Below are 20,581 nucleotides of genomic sequence, written 5' to 3'. Positions count from 1 at the left end.
AACAAGACACTTTTGATCAGGGAAGGTTTTCTTGGAACCAAATGTGATAAGTAATTAAAAAAACATAATTAAAAGATCTCAATGTCCATGTTTCAGTACTATGCCTTCCAAATTCTACTGTTTCCTTTAGACAGAAGGAGTAGTTTCTTCCATAGCTTTAATACTGCAGTCATGTGTATTTCAACTGCACTTAAAGTTACATATTTGGGCCAAGTCCATATGGGAAGTCTAGTTACCAGAAAGCACAGACTCACAAACAGGAAATATAACTAAAGTAAGAAGGTGTTTTTCTCTACACAATAGAGTTCAAAGATGTGTCATGCGTGTAATTTGGAGCAAACCCCAACACCACTATTATTGTTAAGTATTCTTTTTGACAATTTATGATTCTAGCATTATGTTTTCTAAGCCTGTTTGAATTTGCTGTTCTTGCTTATAGATACAAATGACCTGTCCTTTCCTGTGCACAGTTTTTCAAAAGTAAGCATGTCAAGGTGGGAGGAAGGATGGCAGAAATAGTAGAAGGGAAAAAATCAATTTTCAGAAAGCATATGGTAACAACCAAATACTTAGTCAAATTCACCTAGAAATTCCATCCTATTTTCAGCACTCTTTGAGGGGCAGTTGCTTCATGGTACAGAATGAATTTCAATAAATGGCATATTTTTGGTTAGATGGCTTATTTTTAAAAATTGTCAAACCAAGTCGCTGACTCAGAATAGATCTCATTCCAAGACATGACACATGGATATGATATTGAATAGAAAGACTGACATTAGCTGGAAGGTTCTGAGTGGAAGAAAATGCCATTCATTTAACATTCAACAACCTACTTACTGAGTACCTACTGTATGCCAGAATAAACTTATAATAAATATTTGGACTTTATTTTATATTAGAATACAAGGAGAAGTTGTGCCAAAATAATGTCCTTGGGGTTAGTAAGGATTATAATGGAATAGCACTTATCTTTAAAATACTTATATTTTTCATATTGCATCAGAGAAATGCATTACTACTCAGTCAAACATCCATTCTGTTATGGTTGCAGGATTTTAGATTTCAGATTTTTGAAGATGCTGTTTACTGACCCTTAGTAAAAACCCACTTCCTATTTTTGTGGAACAAAAGGGCCTTACATGGTTTCAAAGATTTCTTAGACATCAAAGAGCTTAGAGAGACATTCAGTTTATGGGTAATGATTTAGGATTTAGTGAATCAAAAACACGTGGATTAAATTTCTTTTAAAAGACTCCTAGGTTTAATTTTTAAGAACTAAAATGCCGGTCTAAACATGTTAGTCTGGAGGAAACCCAGAATTTATTTTTAAAGATAGTTAGTATTGTCTTATGGACCCAAAACTTGGCTGAGCTTTCCTTTCACACATGATTAGGCCTCAAAAGAAGGTAACCTGCCTTCTGCTAACCAAACTAACTTCTCTGTTTCTTTGATTTGTGAAAACTATATTATTTTAAAGGTCTCCAGCTTTGAATGCTCTTCCTGATATTAAATAAAATATTGGAAACCAAAACAATCCTATGGCCTTATTGCACAATTGGAGTACTTTTTAATTCCTTCAAGTCAATTTTTTTTTTACATATGAGTTTAAAATTGTACCTGAGATTATAGGTGCTGTCTCAGATTTACAACTATCAGGGAATATAAGATCATTTCAAAATAGGAAAAGGCCACTGATCTCAATATGTGCACTGATTCATGATACATTGTTATATTTGCATTAAAACAGTAGGAAGAAATACAGTACATAATCTCTTGTTCTAACACAATGGCCTTCCGGAAGGCCACTAGCCTGGGTATTTCACCAAGTTTTTAGGATTAAAGGAAACAAGTTAGTGCACAACCTGTGAGCCTTTATTCCTTTGGAAAAATAGATTGTAACACTAATCTGATGGCTTTTAAAGGGCACTTGAAACCAACACAGTGCGCGTTTTGAATTTCAATGGTACATGAATAACAACTGATGAAGTTCAGGCAGATCTAAAACAAAACAAAACAAAACAAAACAAAACAAAGTAAGTGCCAGTATTCCAAAGAGAGGGTTTATTCTGAATGAGAAGTGGAAAATGAAATATGAAATATACATACAAAGTTATGATGAATTGAGGTTTCAGAAAATGATTGCTTCAGTTTAAGAATAAAATAGCTAGATTACCCTTTAGTTTCTAAATATAGAGAGCTGATGAATTTAGAAAAATAAGTAGGTGTCAATATAAGGATTATAAAATATATTTTTCTTTTTTAAATTGCTAAACTAATATTCTAGAGAGGAAAAAAAATCAGAGAATTCTGGAAGATAAAGTACTTTGCAGAAGTGGTCCTAGGGCTCTTTGGCCAATATGGTGCTGAAGGTGACACAGTACCTGAAGGTCACACAGGGGATCACTTGGCAGATACAGTAGTGGCCAAGATTGCAAACAGGACCACCAGGAGCTAAAGACTGCCCACAGACATTTTGTCTCTCTAGTTGCACAGTTTTAAACATGCTGAGCCAACATTTTAATGTTGAGAAATTTTGAGCTTCTCCTAAAAATTCGAAAGACAGCACCACATGGGTGCACACCACACACTGGGCCTCATGACAACTCTGATGATGCCAAGCAGTGACTGCCCCTCTTAGATAGGGGCTTTCCTGAGCAGGCTGTTGGTTCCTAGTGAAAGGGTTAGTTTTACCTATTTAGGTTAACTGTTTGCAAACCTTGATACAGGGTATAGATAGGGGACAAGGAAGAAGGAAGAAAAGATGATGAAAATCCAACACAGTGGTTTAACACTGAAAAGGGTAAGGAAGGTGAGAGAAAAAAAGGAAAAAAAGGAGTGCACAGCAGACAGAAGCTATGTAGCATAAAAAATTGCCTCCCTTGCTTTCTCCAGGTTTATATTATAGTGGGAAAGGGATCTGTGACAAAGGCTATAGGTATTGGTCTCAACAAATCCCTTTGAGCCAGGCTCACAGTGTGGAAAATAAGAAGGAAGATTGTCCAAATGGAGCAATATCCCTGATCAAGGATGAGGTATAGGGCTGGGACCAGGTAAATGGAGGAAAATACCTGGGTTCTCTTTTTCCATACTCCATAAACCAAGGAACATGGACCACAACTTCATCTTCATTTTTGAGACTGTAGGAAACTAGGGTTGGTATTCTCCAGGTACTTTCCATAAAAAACCCAGAGGCTCCATGTACAGCTGTGCAGGCTGTGGATTGCACAATTCCAGAGAAAACAATGAGAATGGCACTCCTGAGGAATGCCAAATAGAAGCCCTGCTCCAGATAACCACATGGGTTGTTTTCTCATCTCCTCTGGGTGGTGCCTCAAAGGCTACCTTTGCAGTGAGGCCTTCTTTGACCCTACTACTGAATTTTTCAATCACCACCCTGTCTCCTCTTACCCCTGACAGTTCTTACTTCCCTTTACCACTTTATGCTTCCTTATAGCTCTTATTACCACCTCACATGCATTTTGTTATAGCTCTTATCACCACCACCTCGTATATAACACATTTTATTTATTGTTTGCTTTCCTAAATGTAAAACAGAGCCTCATGAGGTCAGAGGTTTTTGTCTATTTTATTCTCTGCTGCATTGCCCGAATCTGGAGTTTTGCCTAGTAGGTGCACAACAAATTATCCCAAATGACTAAATCCTTAATTACATTCTTGGAGTACAGAAACTTAGCCTTTGCTAAAACCTGTGGTTTTCTGATCACATTTCATAATTGCTCTGACCATATTTCATAATAATCCCTTGTTATATTTGGATAAATACATTTTCAAATCCTATAGAACATTATATAATTTATATGGCTCATAAGCTCTCATATACTTTCTATGGGCCCCATGGTTATAACAGAAATTGAAAAGAACAGGAATTTCCTTCATAAGCATACTTGCAGAAATTTGCACCATCACAGAAAAATATGTATACCTGGGATGTGATTAGCCAGTTAATTGTTTCATTCTTTTTCTTTAAATTGCACTGTGCTTACACCTCCTGCTACAAATGCCACATGTATGATTTTTCTCTCAATTATCAATACATTATACATAAGGGATAAAATACTCTCATTTTGTCCCTTAGAAAGAAAAGTAGTCAAGTTTTATTGAATGTTTTTACTGAAATAAATACCAAGGGGAATATACTAACTGTTAAACACAGCTGAAGAAGATATTTGAGAATGAGCTTTCTGATAGGAGAGTAGATTACAAAATTATTCACAACTTTTAATCTGATAATAGGAGAGTGCCCCACACATATGAATGCAGCTTTTCTTGGTATGTATTACTACAAAAAGAGAAAGTGAGAAAAAGAACTGGAGAAAGAGAAGGTGAGAAAAACCCTAGAGACAAGCAATGTATATTCATCATTTATCACTAACCTAAGGGTCCCAACCTACTTCTCAGTGGAAATGCTTCAAATAGTTAACCTTTATTGATTAGGCAGAGACTGTACAGTGCTGTTCAGATAGCATGAGAGCTAGGCTCTTGCACATTGTTTTGTTGTCTATAACACAGGGAGGTTAAGATATTGCCTATATTGTAAGATTGTTATAGTATCACAAAGATGTGGCTTGAAAATATTAAGAGGTCTTTAGGTTCCAATATTCTGATTGAAAAGTAAAATTCTAATTAATAGCAAATGGGATGATTCTAACAATGTCATTCTCATGTGATGTACCCTTAATAATTGTGGGTCTTTGTTCCATTTTATATGTGTGTTATATATCTGTATATTTAGATTGTAAATTCCTCCAGGGCAGAGATTTAATTTCTTCCTTTTTAAAAAATGTTCACCTAGACCTAAACACATATAATACTCTACATGCTGTGCTTAGCTATTTTTGGCGAGGGAAATGTGGGCCTGGCAGCAACTCAGTGTCTACTAAGTCAAAGTGATGCTGAATTGACATTAGTCAGTATATCCACCATTTATGAATAAGAAGTGACTATTTATTTTGCACTGAGCAAAGCCCATGAAGAAATTCTGTCCTGAGGGCTCAGAGTCAAAGATGAAAGTTTCAACATACACCAGTGAGGTGAACTCCCTGGCACTTGAGTTCCTGCATACTTTTTCCCCTTAAGGCAGGACAATTAGGAAATCTGGTATCCCATAAACAAAACAAATGCAGTAGCTCAAGGAAATATTAGGAACGATGGGGGAAAAGAAAACAGAGATGGTTTTGGCGAGAAGCATTAAGCCTAATGACAGTGATTAAGAAACATTAATATGGAGTGGAGAAATGGGGGCACACAAGGGCTTGGAAGTAGCTGTGGTCAAATCAAAGGAAAGCGCAGAGGAGGAAAGGGGCAGAGAGATAGGAGGTGCTCTGAAGGTGTAGGGAGCTATGTATTCATCATAGGTGTGTCACCATCAGCATTGGTGTATCTACAGAATGGCGTGTGTCCTCAGAGAATGTTAGTCTTTTTGAGTTATTCACTTTATTTTGAGATGACCACATATGTGAGAAAGTTTATTTAAGATTATTGTATAGATTTGTAAAAGGAAAATTAGACTAATTCTATTTTGGAGTTTTTTTTTTACTAACAGCTGAGGAAATTGATTTCCGAAATGCATTTGTTAGTCTAATCCTCATTAAAACAAATTTAAAAAATGTAAGATTGTAGTGGAACATATGCTTATATAGTCTTAAAATGAATTTGTAAGATGAGTATTTTTTCCTGCTAAGAAAAGTGTCATTTTTCTTTTATCGTAGGTTTAAACCTCATGAAAACACTAGTTATGAGCTTTCATATTGGCTGATTTGGCTAATCCTGTACATCTTTATCATTCAGATAAACTTCACCCACTAATTCTGAAAGCACGGAATGCACATCTAATGTAAACCCCTATTTTTGATGTATTAAGAACAAAGCAATCTTTGAAAAAGCAGTAGTCAGCATATCATTTCTTATACCATAAATTTCATAACAATCAAAATATATTTAGGTCAATAACTATAGACTTATGCACTGTTAAGTGTGAAACTTAAAAAGACTTTTTAAAAACAACAGTATATTTTATAGGCAATCAGACCCATTTTTGATACTACAAAAATTTCTTACGAGTGACATAAATTTTACCTGTTATTCAGCAGTTCAAAAACTCAAGTCTGAATACACCAGACTTGCAGGCTATGATTGGAACCAAAGCACCTCACTTCTCTTCTGTTATGGAAGTTCACATGTTAAAACAAAGCTCAATGCACTTAGAGCTAGAAAGGAAAGCTATGTACCTGTAAATAATCCAAGCAACACTTAGTTTACATAAAAGCACAATTTATGGCCCAGTAGCACAGAGAAACATGATGTACATTACTTTCAGATCATCTTCACACAGAAAAAAATCATTAATCAGCTATAATAATTTAGCAGTAAAGGAAAATGATGTGTTTTATGAATCCATTTGCATGGCAATATGTATATGTCCAGCAGATGGAAAGGACAGAATAACCTCCACCCAACTCTACAAAATGTGAATAGTCTTCTTAAAATTCAGGAGAGGGTCCAGATAGTCTATATTCTCTCCAATGTCAGTTTTTACAATCCTCAATATATATATTAACCACCTTAACTTGGCAATTAAAGTACCCTGATTATTATGTCTAAGAGAGTTGACAATATTTCATTCTACCCCAGGGCTCCTTTGAACACAAAACTGTGATAAGGTAAAATACATCAGTCAACTATTTCTGCATAAGCCACTGGAACCCTCTTCAACTGCCAAATTCATAAATGGCTCTTTTGGAACATAAAAGGTATGAAATGTGAAACCGTACGTTGTAAATTCTGCATTGGCAATAGTCAGTGAAAATACTTTCATCTGTGCTTTAATTATTGGGGTGGATATAGTACTAGCCAGAGTATCTGACCTCTGGTTATAATCTGTTTTACTTGATAAGATAGATTTCTTCCACAGAGCCCCAGCAAAGAGCTAAGGTACAATTGAAAATGATGGATCACAAGTCCTGTGTATTTGCCAGAAATGAAGATTTCAGTCCTTCACAGAAACATCTGTCTCTTGGAAGGACCCCCACATAAAACAGATAAAGCAGGGTAAGAACAAGGAAGCCTCTGGGTTGGAAACTTGTCAGCTGTTATCACCTTGGGCCAGGGTGACTGGATTTCTTTTGTAAGGGCTGAGTCAGATCACAGCCTTGAAACTTGCCTGGCCATAAACAGACAAACATAACCGCCTACCCCAGAGCCTCTCTCTTCTGAGTCATACAGGTGGCCATCAGAAGTGAACCCCTAAAATGAAAAGCCCCATTCTGGTTTCGACCTCCCCCCTGACCACATCCCTTGAGTTTCTAAACACTCTAAACTCTCGCCTACCTCTCTGGTCTTGCCTTCTAGAAGAGTAGTCAGACCTCTTTGGGAACAAAGAGAGCAGAAGCGCTGCGGCGAGGGGTGGGGTGCGGGATCTGAAGGGGTTGTAGTCTTACCTTGTGGTGGCCAGGAACCGCAGCAAAGAAGTAAGTCCGCGCAGGGACCACCCGTGCGCCCAGCGCGTTCCCGCCTCCTCGAAGCAAGTCAGCTGTCCTCCCGCATCTGGTTCGTGCCCTCCGGAGGGCTCTGCATGTGGTCACACAGTCCTCGGCGAGAGCCTCGGGTCACCTGCAGCGGGCCCAACGAGCGTCTGTTCTACCCGCAGCGGCGCTCCCTCCGCCCCTTCCCACTCGCACGCTGACCAGTCGGTGACTCAGCCGGGGATCGGTGCGCGCGGCCCGTGGCTGCCCGGGGCGCGTTCAGGCAGGAGGCACGCCCCGCCACCAGACCCAGGCACTCGGCCTCCCGCCCGCCCCAGCACGTGTTCGTCTGTCTGGCTTGCTGTCCGTGGGTCTCGTCCGTGGGTCCAGGAATAATGAGGTGCTAACTGGCACCACCCAGAGGGGGAAATCGGCTCCCGCCCTTCCTGCCGCAAGCATGCCTGGCCTGGCCCCGCAGGGGTTGCGTTTCCTCCCACCCTTCCCCCCCACCCCCCCAACAAGGTGAAACTTTTTAGGTGGAGTTTTCTCTTCCTAGCCGCGCCTTCTCTTCTCCCCCAGCTTGGGCAGTTTGAAGTTAGCACAGCAGCGCACAAACGGACCAAGTCTCCCCCTCCTGGCACTCGCACAACGAGCGTCACCGGGAGTGCACACTCTGCGCTCTGCGGGCGGGAAGAACACGAGGCTTTGCCTCTCCCACGTCTTGGTTAAAGCCAGGCACTGACCCGGGTAGAGAAATACTTGGAACTACATAAACAAGGAATTCATTGTCAGAGGCAGAGGTAGGAGTGGATGGACGAATTGTCCAATGGTTTTATTATGTAGCGATTATCCCCTACTATAATAATTCGGGTTTCTGGAAGGAAGAACAACACAAACACAGGACTTTAACCCTGAGGAAACCTCAGTTTCTTTTTTTTTTTTTATAGCAGGAAACAGGCTGATTAAATAACTAGGCAAACATCAATGAAGAAGCAAAACAGAACAAAAGTTTAATTCTTGAATGTTGAAATCTTATGATTGAAAAAAGTTTGAGGGCTTGTTGAGTTGTATTAATACTAATTGTGTTAGGATAACTTTTTATATCTCACATGTCAATATAAAAATTGACATTAACCTTCCAGAGGAAAAAAACACAGGTAACAGGATCTGAGGAAGAGCACTGCCTGTTAGGACTTAGTGTTCTCCTTTCTAACTCTCCTAAGGGCTCGTTTAGATAATAGCATGTTAGATACTGATAGTCGTGGAACAGTTTATTATACAGTTTTGAGAATTATTTACTACAGACTGAAAAATAGGTATGGAGATCATTTGGAGAGTTATCAGCTGGGAGAAGGAAGGGAGAAAATGGGGAAAAGGTGTAGGGATTAAAAGCATAATTGGCAGGTACATAATAGACAGGGGGAGGTTAAGAATAGTATAAGAAATGGAGAAGCCAAAGAATTTATATGTACCACCCATGGACATGAACTAAGTGGGGGGATTGCTGGAGTGAGGCGGGTGGGTACCAAGTGGAGGGGAGCAAAGGGGGAAAAACTGGGACAACTTATAATAACAAAATCAATAATGTATTCTTGAAATTAGAAAAATGTTGTAAGAATAGTTAGCATTTTCCTGAGAGCTTACTATGTGCCACTTTACCAGGGACTGCACTGAGCAATTTCAATCCTCAAAAGTGATTACCTCATGATTCCTCGATTTTACAGAAAAGGAAAATTCTCTGCATAATAGTAGAGCCCTGTGTTGAAGCATTTTGCAAATGAGGAAACTGAGTGTCTAAGGGTCCTGAGAGGATCACACAGCTGTTAGTAAGAGGAGACAGGTTAGACTCCAGCTCTCAAATCCCAGTCAGGTGTTCTTCACACCATGCCAAGGCAGCAGCCTGGCCAAATAAGCAATCCATTCCTCCAAAGATTTCTTGATACCAAATGGCATAATTTAACAATGACTATGGCTCATTAAAATGATAGTTTAATGGCTAGAGGGTACTGGTCCTATTTATGGACAGGTCAATTACAGATTTTGGATTCAGTTGCAACTTTCAGTAAAGGTGAATAAACTAATGAACTCTTGTACACACACACACAATTAGCCATAGTTGTCCAAAGGAATGATTAGAGTGCTGTTTCTATTTCCTAGTTTCCATAGCAATTTGTTAACTGGATTTTTAGATTGCATTATGTAGCTGCCTTAACAGGTTTTCTGAGTTTGTGTGCCATGATAAAAATGTAAAAGAAAAAAATACAATTAAAGTGGTGGAAAGAGCCAGAAAAGCCAATGCAAACTGGAAAATAAAATACAGTGTAAGTTCAAGTAACATGTTATATACTTTCATGTATATACTTTCTAATTATTAAAAATTTCAACGTTCTACTTTCTAATTATTAAAAATTTCAATCCAATTGTAAAAGTAAACTGAATTTGTCAGTTTGATTGGTTAACCATAAATAAAGAGATAGGAGTTTACAAAAATAACATAACTAAGAATAGCATACTTAAAAGTGTCTGTGTGGTGTGAGAATCAAATAATTAGTTTGTAAACATCACCTGAATAAGTTTGATCAGGAAAAGAAGTAGAAGTCATTTCACATATTTGGAAATGGATAGAAGCAGATACTTTAAAAAGGCAATAGGAGTTGTACAAATCAGTTTTGGTTTTGTGGCAAACTTCAATATTTGCTGTTTAACTTTCTTTAGGTTCATGGCATCAGTGCCTCATTGTATGCTGAAGTTCTGTTGGTATTTTCCTAACCAAAGCAAACCTTTGTGGTTGGCTAAGCCAACTCTTGTTCCTAACCAATTATTCCCTTTCTGACTCCATTCTTGGGGCTGGAAAGGAGAAATGCTTGCTTTCCTAGACTCCTTTGCAGCCAAACATGGCCATGTGATCTCATTCCGGCAATAAGGTTAAGCTGAAGTTTGTAGGGGATTTCTGTGCAAGAGTTTAGTTTCCTGATTAAAGGAACCTAAGAAGCCGGTGCCATCCTTTCCTACTTCTTGCTTTCTTTTTAAAAAATATTTTATTGTTTGATTACAGTTGTCTGCATTTCTCCCCTACTTCTTGCTTTCTTGATTCCATATATAATGCCCAGCAGAGTGATAGCCATTTATCAACTATGCCGGCTCTGACATTGCTGAGCTACAGCACCAACGCCAGGTGACACTTGCTTCCCGATTTCTTGTTTTGTGGAAAAATACTAACAGGTTAGTTACAAACAGTTAGTATTGTGGAAAAATACTATGTTAGCTAGGGTTTCTGTTTTCTGCAGCCCAAAACTTTCAAAACTGATATACCCCTCAAATGGGAAACAAGACTGTCCAAGACTGAGTTTAGCATAATAATGAAGAGTTTGGGTTTTATAGTTAGCCTGGATTACAATCCAAGTTCTGTTGCTTGCTAGCTATATAAGTATAGGCCAGTGACTTAAATTCTCTGCGCCTTATCTGTAAAACGAGGACAATAGTAGTAGTACTGGAGGATGAAATGAGGAGCTAGCTATAAGCAAAGCACATGGAATGATGTCTGATAAAATATAAGTGCTTTAAAGGCATGTGCTATCCTTATCCACATACTTGTGGATAACAGAGTGCTAAGCTGTAAACAGGATCTCTTCAGATGTTCACCCTAAGACAGGCCTAATGGTAGGCATGGTCAAGGGGAAGAGGAACAGCAGTGTCCTGCCACATTTGTTCTGCTCTCCCTTCTTCACATTAAAGTTTGGATCTTAGAAGGTACTCTTAAATTTATTCATATGGTGCTGTTTTTGAAACAAAAATGAAAGCAATCTTGATTTATGCTGGCAGACTGTGGAAGATAGAGCCCACAGACATGCACGGCCCACAGAATTTTTTTTTAAGTTTGAACTGCAGTAGAAAGAATGTATGTTCTGCAGTTTGCCATCGTCTTACCATCTTCTCTTATAAATCCAGCCTACTTTTGGTTTTGGTGTCACTTTGTCCTGTAGGCATTAGGATTTGTGACACCTGTCTTAGAGTATTTATTCTTGGATTCTCTCTCTCATCTCTCTCCAACTCCCTGATTCTGTTGCCACAATTATTGCAGTTATGGAAATTTATGTGCAAAGGACAAGAAGAATAATTCAGGTGATGGTTCCTTGAATAATTGCAGTGGGAAAATACATTTTGGAGATGTAGGAATCCTCTTATCTTTTAGAGATACATTATCCACATTAGAATATTGAAGATTCTGAAAATCCACATGGAAAAACAAACAAAACAAAAACATGCCTTTTCCCTCTTAACAGTTTCAGTAGCAATTTTATATAAATTAGTTTAATAAGTAACATACTTTAGGAAACTTCACTTTAAAAAATGGAAATGCTGGCTGCAAAGAGTTAGAACAGGGTAATTTCAGTCTGAACTGCTTTTATGTCATTTGTATTGGTCACTTGCTGTGGTTCTTGAAAAATAAAACAGGAAGGTAAGTTATCAAAAAATGTAACTAAACTTATTCAGTTTTAAGGACAAGTACAAGACAGCTATGTTTTTGTAGCCTAAGTATCACGATTTTAATCAAAAGGCCTAGGAGACTCGAGGCAGGACAATTAAAAATAAATTCTCAAAAAAAAATTCTGGTCTCCAACAATGTGCAGCAATTTTGTTATTGATTTGGTTCATTTTCACATCCAGCTTATTGCCTCTCTCATAAAATGTGCAAAGATATAATGTATTCAGCTCCCATTTATTAAATGTCTACTATGTAGCTGTCATGTGTTTGAGTTATACTTATGTCCTCATCCTTGTAACAAAACTCCAGACAGACATCATCCTCTAGCTTGCATCCAGGGAAATGAGGCTCAGAGAAATCATGTAATTTATCCCTAGTCACACAACTGGCTTGTCTGTCTCTTTCCAGAACTGTGCTTCCCATTGCAGTATTTATCAACTCTTCCTCCTCCTGTGGTGAATGATGCAGTTATTTAACATAGAGCAGCAGAACTTAAGGCTTCCTCCCATTTTCTTTTCTTCTCTGCAACTTAAGGCATGGCTATCCTCTGTTTGACCCTTGGGGATAGGATGTTGCTGTTCAGAATAATGGTGCTCATACCACCTATGTTGTCCATAGGCTGGAGCAAGGGCCCCAGGCATTCAGGGTGGCCTAGGAGATGGGCTGTAGGTACAAGTAATCAAAGTCTCCCTGATGTGAAAAAGAACTGGAATCCTCTTTCCTCAGTGTCTCTGTTTTTATGAACCCTGCATTGTCCTTTGAGTGCATAGGAAATATGAGAGACAAAGGGAAGCCCCAGATGACAGAGGGTCCAGAGTCCTAAGAGAGGGTCTTTTAGAGAGCCTCTGTCTTCTCAGAAGATGAAAAATAAAGGCAATGATTTGTAGAAGGGCTGCCCTCATAATTATCCTATCAATAATTCCTTCCTTGATGCCCTGTTAATTTTTTTTCTTTTCTTTTCCATTCTCATCTTTTCCCTTGTGGTAAATTATAAAAGTATTTTGGAAAACAATTGGAAAAATCTTTCCTTTTTATATAGCACAGTATAGCATTACTTCCCAGCTAGTATATTCATTCCATCTGTTAATTTAAACTGTTTGGCACTACCATAAATGGATTAATTAGCCTATCTTGGGAAATAATGCACTAACAATAATAAACGTGTGTCCTCCATTGATCAGCTTTCATTTATGGTTAGCCCTTTAAAAATGTGTATGTAAGTGTGTCTGCTTGTGTAATTACTGCAATTCTAACTTTTACTGCTAACTTGACGAGTGAGTGTGTTGGCACTTAACCCCTGTGCATCAATTTCTTCAGCTATAAAAAAAGTTCCAAAGCCTGATGAAAATGATATTAAAAAATTAAGTATCAACCAAAATTTTACTGGAACCAGTCCTTTTGAAGCAAATATATCAAACAATTTGCCAGTTGTATTGTATATAATGGGACATTATATTACAAAGAAAGTACTCCAGAATGTGGTTCTTAATTACTATTGTTTTGTCCAAATATGATAAAATTCTTCATTCTATTCCAATAATCAACTTAGGGATAGTATATTTCGTGAGTCCAAAAGTAAATTAGAGAATTTAGAAATGGCTACAATATTTAACAGTTTAAGGGGTAATATATAGATCTCAGTGGCATTGGAAAAATGGTGGAATGTTTGCAAACTTTGACTAGAATCACTGTAACTATTACACATAGCTAATGTATGCTGAAGTATGCTCGTAATAAAGATGGTTCCACTACTTTTGCACTGGCCAGATTTCAACCTTTTGTTTAACAACCTTAGAGTCTAAGTATGATTGTTAATGTGGGTTCACAAGACACGGGAAAAAATGGCAAAAACTCTGGATTTAACTTGGTTTGTCAATGTAGAATTTTAAAAATAGCACATTAAAAAGTAGCACAGACAAATTGTGACCAGTCAAGGGTAATGCTCAGAAAGTCAGCAATGATGCAAACTGCTTCAAATTTCCAATTCACTGATATATTATAAACGTTCCTGCCTTTACTTACTTTGAAAAACAAAATTCAACCAAACTGCCCCCAAGAGGCAATTGCAAACTAACTTCCAGACAGAGCTGTCAGGGCCAATAAAATCATCTGCAAACTTTTGTGCTTATGTTGAAGGAATTTTCAGAGAATGTGTAACCTGAATTAGAGAAGACATCTTTCTAAAGCTTTCCCTGAAGTGTCTGGGCCATCTGTTTTGGTCTGAGCTCTCATGTTAGAGCTGTTATCAAGTACTGTTGGCTCTCCCATTGCTACTGTTAACAAATGAATTTGTCACCCCAAAGTCAAGAAAAACCAGATGTTTCCTTTGTTGTTCTGTGTTCTAATGGCAGGTCAAAAGCATGTTTAAAACAGTGAAATTCAGATTTAGAAATAATCTTATTAATCTGATCAATGAGGTCATATGATTTAGAGCCATTTCAAGTTTAGAGTGAATTTCAGTATTTGGCTATTGACATTTATTCAATTACCCCCAAATTAATCTGTTTTTTTTTTGTAAATAGAAACCTATATTTTATGAGAATCATAATTTGTATGGAAGCAGTTATAAATATGGGCTAAATATTTAAACATGTCAGGTCTTATAATCCATCAATTAATTTTTAACTAAATGTTTATTGAGCCCCTACCATGTGCCAGGGAAGTGTTAGTATTTGAGGCTACGAAGATGGTTGAGATGTGGTCCTTCACATTGAGGGGTTCATAATCTAGCATGGGAAACTCACATGTAAATCAGCAGACTTGGTGCAGCATGGCAAGTGCTAACCTGCTGTTAGGAGATTGTGTGCCATGGACTAACTGTGGTGGTTGGGAGGAGGTAAGGAGACATTGAAGACACTGCAAGGGAGGCCATGTTTGAACCACATCTGAAAGGATAAGCAGGAATTTGCCAGACAACTGTATTTTCAGGGGGATGCAGCTGAGGAAATGAATTCTTAACAGAGGGAGCACACACACAGACTTGAAATAATCATATATTCAGGGTTCTGTAAGTAATTCAGAACAGCTGAGGACAGTGTTTGGGGATAGGGCAGGAAATGGTACTAAAAAGGTAGGTGAGGATCAGAATATGAGGATTCTTATATATAATACCAAGAAAGAAAATCTGTATGGTAGGTAATAAAGAGTCACTAAAATTTTTTAAGTAAAAATAATTGGAATTTTACATTTTAGAAAGATCAGCCTGGTTTAATGGATGTTTTGGAGCAGAGTGAGACTGCAGGCAGGGTGGCAACAGGGAAGGCTATTTCTTTAATGTAGGGAAGCAATGATGAAAGCTTGATGTAAGGCAGGGACTGCTGGGATACAGGACAGGGAGGAAAGTTTGACAGATGCCCAGGGAGTGGATAATATAGGAGCACTTAGTGGTAATAGAAATTGAGCCATACTCAGAAAGGTTGCTTTTTTTTGTTTTATATATTTCTTTGTTGTTTAAAGAAAGTTGGGCATAATGATAAGTTTATGTTGGACTTGTTAAGCTTGAAGTGGAATATTTGTGTGTCTTTGTACAGTGAGTTGTGACAGGTCTGGTAGTTATGTCAACATACCAATGTGCCACTTGGTTATGTTGAGCACTGCATTTTTCACACTGTCTTTCTTCGTGTACAATAATTCCAGGTTGAAGGTGGTCCAAAGGGAAGCTGTGTGAGTTCTGGGAGGCAGAAGATAAGCAGTTGTCAATATGTGCTAAAGGTTATTGTTGGACCCAGGGGTGTTGCTGGTTTTCCTTTTGTTCTTGCTCTTCCCTCCTTCCTATTGCTGGCCTTGGTCACCAAAAGAGATCCCAGGCCTCCATTGTATGATTTGCTGACACTTTACAGAGGTGGCAGCCAGGAAGAGCCAACAACCTTTCATATTCGTTGTGGTCAAGCCCCAGCAGCAGTAGGTGTTGGCTTCCACAGCTTCCTGCAACTTTTGACTTGTTTGTGATTTTTCTGTTCCTTCAACTACATTTTGCAGATATTTACCTTCCCAGCACTTTCTACAAGTGAGTACTAATTCCTATCATAAGTTCCTTTTCCAATAACACTCATAGTGTTCTGTGTTCCTGATTGAATCTTTTTAAAGCTACAACTGAAGAGTATTTTCAAATAGAACTCTTTAAAAACACTACATTTTTTCACTCAAAACTTTTTATCGCTTGAAATTGTTTTGATTTTGAGAGTTTGTTATTTAACCCCCCCTGACTTCCTGATAGTAATTACTAGTGCATAATAATGATCTTAATGTGTCCAAATAGGAGAAGTTTTTAGGATAGCTATGAGGAATTTCAAGAAAATTCAACATTTGTTTCCTATGTTGTTGAAAGAAATCTTTTGGTATGTGTACATATTTAAAATTATTTATTTATCTATTTAATTTTTATTGTTGACACTGTTATAGATGTCTTCTGTTGCCTCCCTCTTAGTCCCCCTCCCCCAGTCACTACCACACCCTGGTCTTCACCACATTGTTCTCTGTGTCCATGGGCTTTGCATATAGGCATATGTGTTCTTTGGCTAGTCTCTTCCAGTCCCCCTCACTCCCCTCTCCTCTGAGATCTGTCAGTTTTTCCGTGTAACCATGCATCCATGTCTCTGGTTTTATTTTGTTCATCAGTTTGTTTTGTTCATTAGATTCCACATATGAGTGAAATCATATGGTATTTGTCTTCCTCTGACTGGCTTATTTCACTTAGCCTAATATTTTCCAGGTCCATCCATACTGTTGCAAAGAGTTAAGAGTTCCCTCTTTTTTTTTACAGCTGTGTAGAATTCCACTGTGTAAGTGTTCCACCGCTTTTTTAAATATACTCATTTACTTATGGACACATTGGCTGTTTCCAGACCTTGGCTAATATAAATAATACTGCTATGAACATAGGAGTGCATATATTCTTTTTGATTAGTGTTTCAGGATTCTTAGGCTATATTTCCAGAAGTGGGATTGCTGGGTCAAAAGGCAGTTCCATTTTTAATTTTTTGAAGAATCTCCATACTGTTTTCCACAGTGTATGTGAACATTTTAATATAACCTAGTGCTCTAGAACTATCTGGGCCACAGAAAGACAGACATGAAAGATATTAGGTGCCTTGGAGACAGGGAGGGAGGACCAGGGTAGATTGTGGCAGGGAAGAGGTGTTCTTCCCACTGGCAGGTGGAGCCATTCTTATTAAAAAATCAGCTGTGGGACAGAGATCCTGATGCCACTGGCTCAGCGAAGATCTTATCATGAACAGGTTAAGAATGGAAGTGAGGAATACTGTCTAGAACTCTAGAATAAACTTTTGAGTTGCTCTTCATCCATTCCTGCCCTGTGGAAAGGGTAGAGGTCCAAGAATGATAAAAGAAAGATATTAACTTTATTGCCAGTATTGAGAAATGAGATGACCTAGAAAGGTATGCGCTCTGAGGAGTACTTTCTTGTGTTTGTTCTGCTTTTTAACCTTTCTTTCAAAAAAGGAGAACACAGGTGTCTCCTACTCCAAGAAGAGTGCCACAAAGTAGGCAGTGTGGAAGTCTTGCCAAGAAGGGCAATAGTATTGGCATTGTCTGTTCCTCTGGTGGGAATGGCCTTCCTTCTTATTATATTTGCATGGCAAACTATGGCTGATGTTATAAGGTCCAAATCTAATGTAGGAAAACTTCTATTACTGGCCAGCCAGCCCTCTCTCACCCTGCCCTGTCCCACACTCCGAGCAAGCTGATAGGTTGCTTCATCTGATTTTTAGTGGTACATCATACACATAATTTAATGTATTTTGCACTACTACAAATGTATTTTGCTATACTACAATTAGCTTTTTTTGTTGTTGATTGCATGACCTAATGATATATTAATTTTATGTTTTTATTCTGTCTTCTGTTTTGTGGATCAGAAAGCATTAAGGCAAATAAAATGAGAAAAGTTATCACTAGGGACAGAGGGAGGTAGGAGATCTTACATCTTTTAGAGTGTTGTGTATTCAGAAGGGGCTGCCTCACTGCAAATACAGAATAACCCGGCTTTGCATTAGTTTGGTTAGGCGAGGCTTAAGAAATAGTATGTTTCTAATTTGTTTGCCTAAAAACCTTGATATATATATATATATGTTTTAAAAATTTTTAATAAGCAAGTGTAGAAATTAAGCTCTGTTGTCCATGAACTGCAAGCATAGCAGAAGTGGGAGGTCGGGCTGTGGCTACTGAGCCTTCATATACAACCCCCTTAAGGGTCTAATGACCCTAGACCCATGTTGTGTAATTAGGAATCTTTTCTTCCTCCTGGGAAACAAATGAGATTAACAAACTGTGACACTGTCTATTATTTTTAAGGAAGTCACACTGAGATGGTGTCTCCTCCCCAAAAGACATATTATACATATTGCAAAAAGCAAGAGTCATGTGGTATGCATAAAATTCTTATGACAAGTTTCTCTTTGTCAAGATAACATGCTTACTAGCCATTTTTATTAGATATTCAAAAGGTATCCACTACTTAGTGTCTCACATGAAGCAAAAAAATTGGGATTTGATATTGTTGGGAACCACCTTGCCTGGTTTCAGAAGCTGTAACCTCACCATGGATAAGGCTGAGTGAGTGACCTTTGGACCATAAGGAGCCACTAAGGAGACAAAGCTTATCTCCCTGGCAGGGGTGCTGCCTCTGCCCTTTTTACTTCACCCAGCCTGGCCCCAAGTGCATGATCAGTTAGCCAATGATGGGTAAGATTCCTCAAGGGAGGGACGATCTAAGATAGGCATGATCACGAGGGGTCGCTCAGGAAAAACTTGGGGGGCTATAGCAAAAGGGGGTGATGGACCCTTGCCCCTCAGCTTTGACATAGCCTAAGTACTCATTCTGCCTGGAAGAAGTCTCCTAATCTCTTGATTGCTTTACTTCCCCTGCCTGATTTAAGCCTGAAACAATGACAGAGGGTGGTGCAGCCCTGTGCTAGAAAGGGCGGGTTCCCTGGGGTGATCAGGCCTACGAAAGAATACATAAAATCCTGTGAAACCTGCCTTGCTAAGAATGCTCTCATTTTTCTAATAAGGGTCTGAGCAAGAAATGAGTTTGTTTCCCAAAGTTTTATGGCCCCTTAGCAAACTGACCCTGACTCAGAATAAGCCCTCAGTAGTTCTTTGTATGTTATCTATTGTTTGATCCTTACTGCCTGACAATGATTGATGAGTTTTACCTGTATTCCTGTGCAAATTGAACCCAATAAAAGCCCATTGAGGAAAAGGCTCTTGGCCCTTCTCCTTTGAGAGATTGGCCATCTTTTCTCCCCAAGCAGATCATGTCTTGGTTGAGACTTTTTCTCATCCATGGGGACCAGGGGGGGCCAGGGGGAACCAAGTTTAATTTGAGACATTAAACCTATCTTAAATGAGGTAGCACATGTGATGGAGTGTATCAATAATGTCATCTTGAGGGCCTGGAGGAGAGTGGTGCTTGGATGTTACCCAGGACTCCTACCTGTTCCCTTGTAAGCACTTGCTGACCATGCCCATGGGCATTGGTATAGAGTGGGGAGAAGCCCTCTTGCCTCTCTGAGACCAAGTGAGCTATGCCTGCCAGAGGTCCTGTTCTGCTTAAACAGACAAACCTCCACACCTGTGTTTATCTCTTGAGGCCCTGAAATTACTTTCTTATTACAATTAAAACAAGTGAAATGAAGCTGACCTAGGAAACATCCCTAGTTTTGGCAGTTTTCATCGCTTCCTCCTATAGCTTCCTAAAAGTTGAAAGAAAAGGATTCATTATCTTCTAGCCTCCCTCTTGTTCTTGAAAAGTTTGATGCTATTTTAAATACTGATTTTTTTTCACATATTCATTTTCTCTGCTCTCTCTTCTAGGACTCCAGAATTGAGATTTTAAACCTATAGAAATTATCTTCTAATTTTTTCATATGGACATGAAATATATATGGTATACATGAAATAGATACCATGCTAGGCATCTTAGCATCTTTGAGGATCAACAAAGAGGCTAATGTGGGCAAAAAAAATGAGAAAGACAGTCTCAAATGTATTTGTTCTAATTGTCCTTAATTTAGCAAATAATCTTGTACAAAAATAGTAGATAGAATAAAAGCCAACCTTTTTGGTATATTTAGTAAATTTTCTCCCTTGCTCTGATTGTTATCTATTTCATCTTCGGCTCTAAAAATTTTCTAGGGTACCTTACTGGGTAACTTTGGGTGAGTTGCTTAACTTAGGGATTTTTATTGCCTGGGTGTAGAACAAGCAATTGGGTACATGTAATCTTTCATATCATATTTGCTCTGAAATCGGATTTTGCATTGGGCCATCTCAGTACTAATCTAGTATTGAGAAGTAATAGAAGTAATCTAGTACTTCTATTAGAATAAGGTCTGGGGCATGGAGAGGAAGTTAAACTTAAATTGGTAAATACTGGTGCTCATTCAGCATCTCTAGGAGGAGGGCTGGTTAGAAGAGAACCATACCTCTAAGGTCCACTTATGGATTCTAAAGTTCGTCTATGTTTATTATATTAAAAGAGAAAAAGTCACAGATACCTAATGTGATTCTCATTTGATGACTGTAAGAGAAGATTTAATACAGTTGTGATCATTTCGAGTACACAATTAGTAAAATTGTTGGACCATTTAAT

The 20,581-nt window shown here is 38.4% G+C and overlaps 1 protein-coding gene across 5 annotated transcripts in view; it reads right to left on the bottom strand.

Annotated features, from left to right (window-relative positions):
* MET (MET proto-oncogene, receptor tyrosine kinase) overlaps positions 1-8,022 on the bottom strand; it is a 139,627-nt gene extending 131,605 nt beyond the window's left edge. For 3 of the 5 annotated variants that reach the window (XM_036010832.1, XM_036010830.1, XM_036010831.1), the window contains exons 1-2: positions 7,458-8,022; positions 6,097-6,248 (exon numbers count right to left, since the gene is read on the bottom strand). The gene's annotated coding sequence lies outside the window, so the exon portion shown is untranslated. The remainder of the gene's footprint in view (positions 1-6,096; positions 6,249-7,457) is intronic. The other 2 variants (XM_028525414.2, XM_036010833.1) reach the window with 2 other exon arrangements.
* Between the last annotated feature and the right edge of the window lie 12,559 nt (positions 8,023-20,581).

This window comes from Phyllostomus discolor, chromosome 10 (assembly GCF_004126475.2).
Source record: "Phyllostomus discolor isolate MPI-MPIP mPhyDis1 chromosome 10, mPhyDis1.pri.v3, whole genome shotgun sequence".
NCBI lineage: Eukaryota > Metazoa > Chordata > Mammalia > Chiroptera > Phyllostomidae > Phyllostomus > Phyllostomus discolor.
Note: the sequence above shows the minus strand (reverse complement) of the source record. Positions and strands in the feature narration are given on the sequence as shown.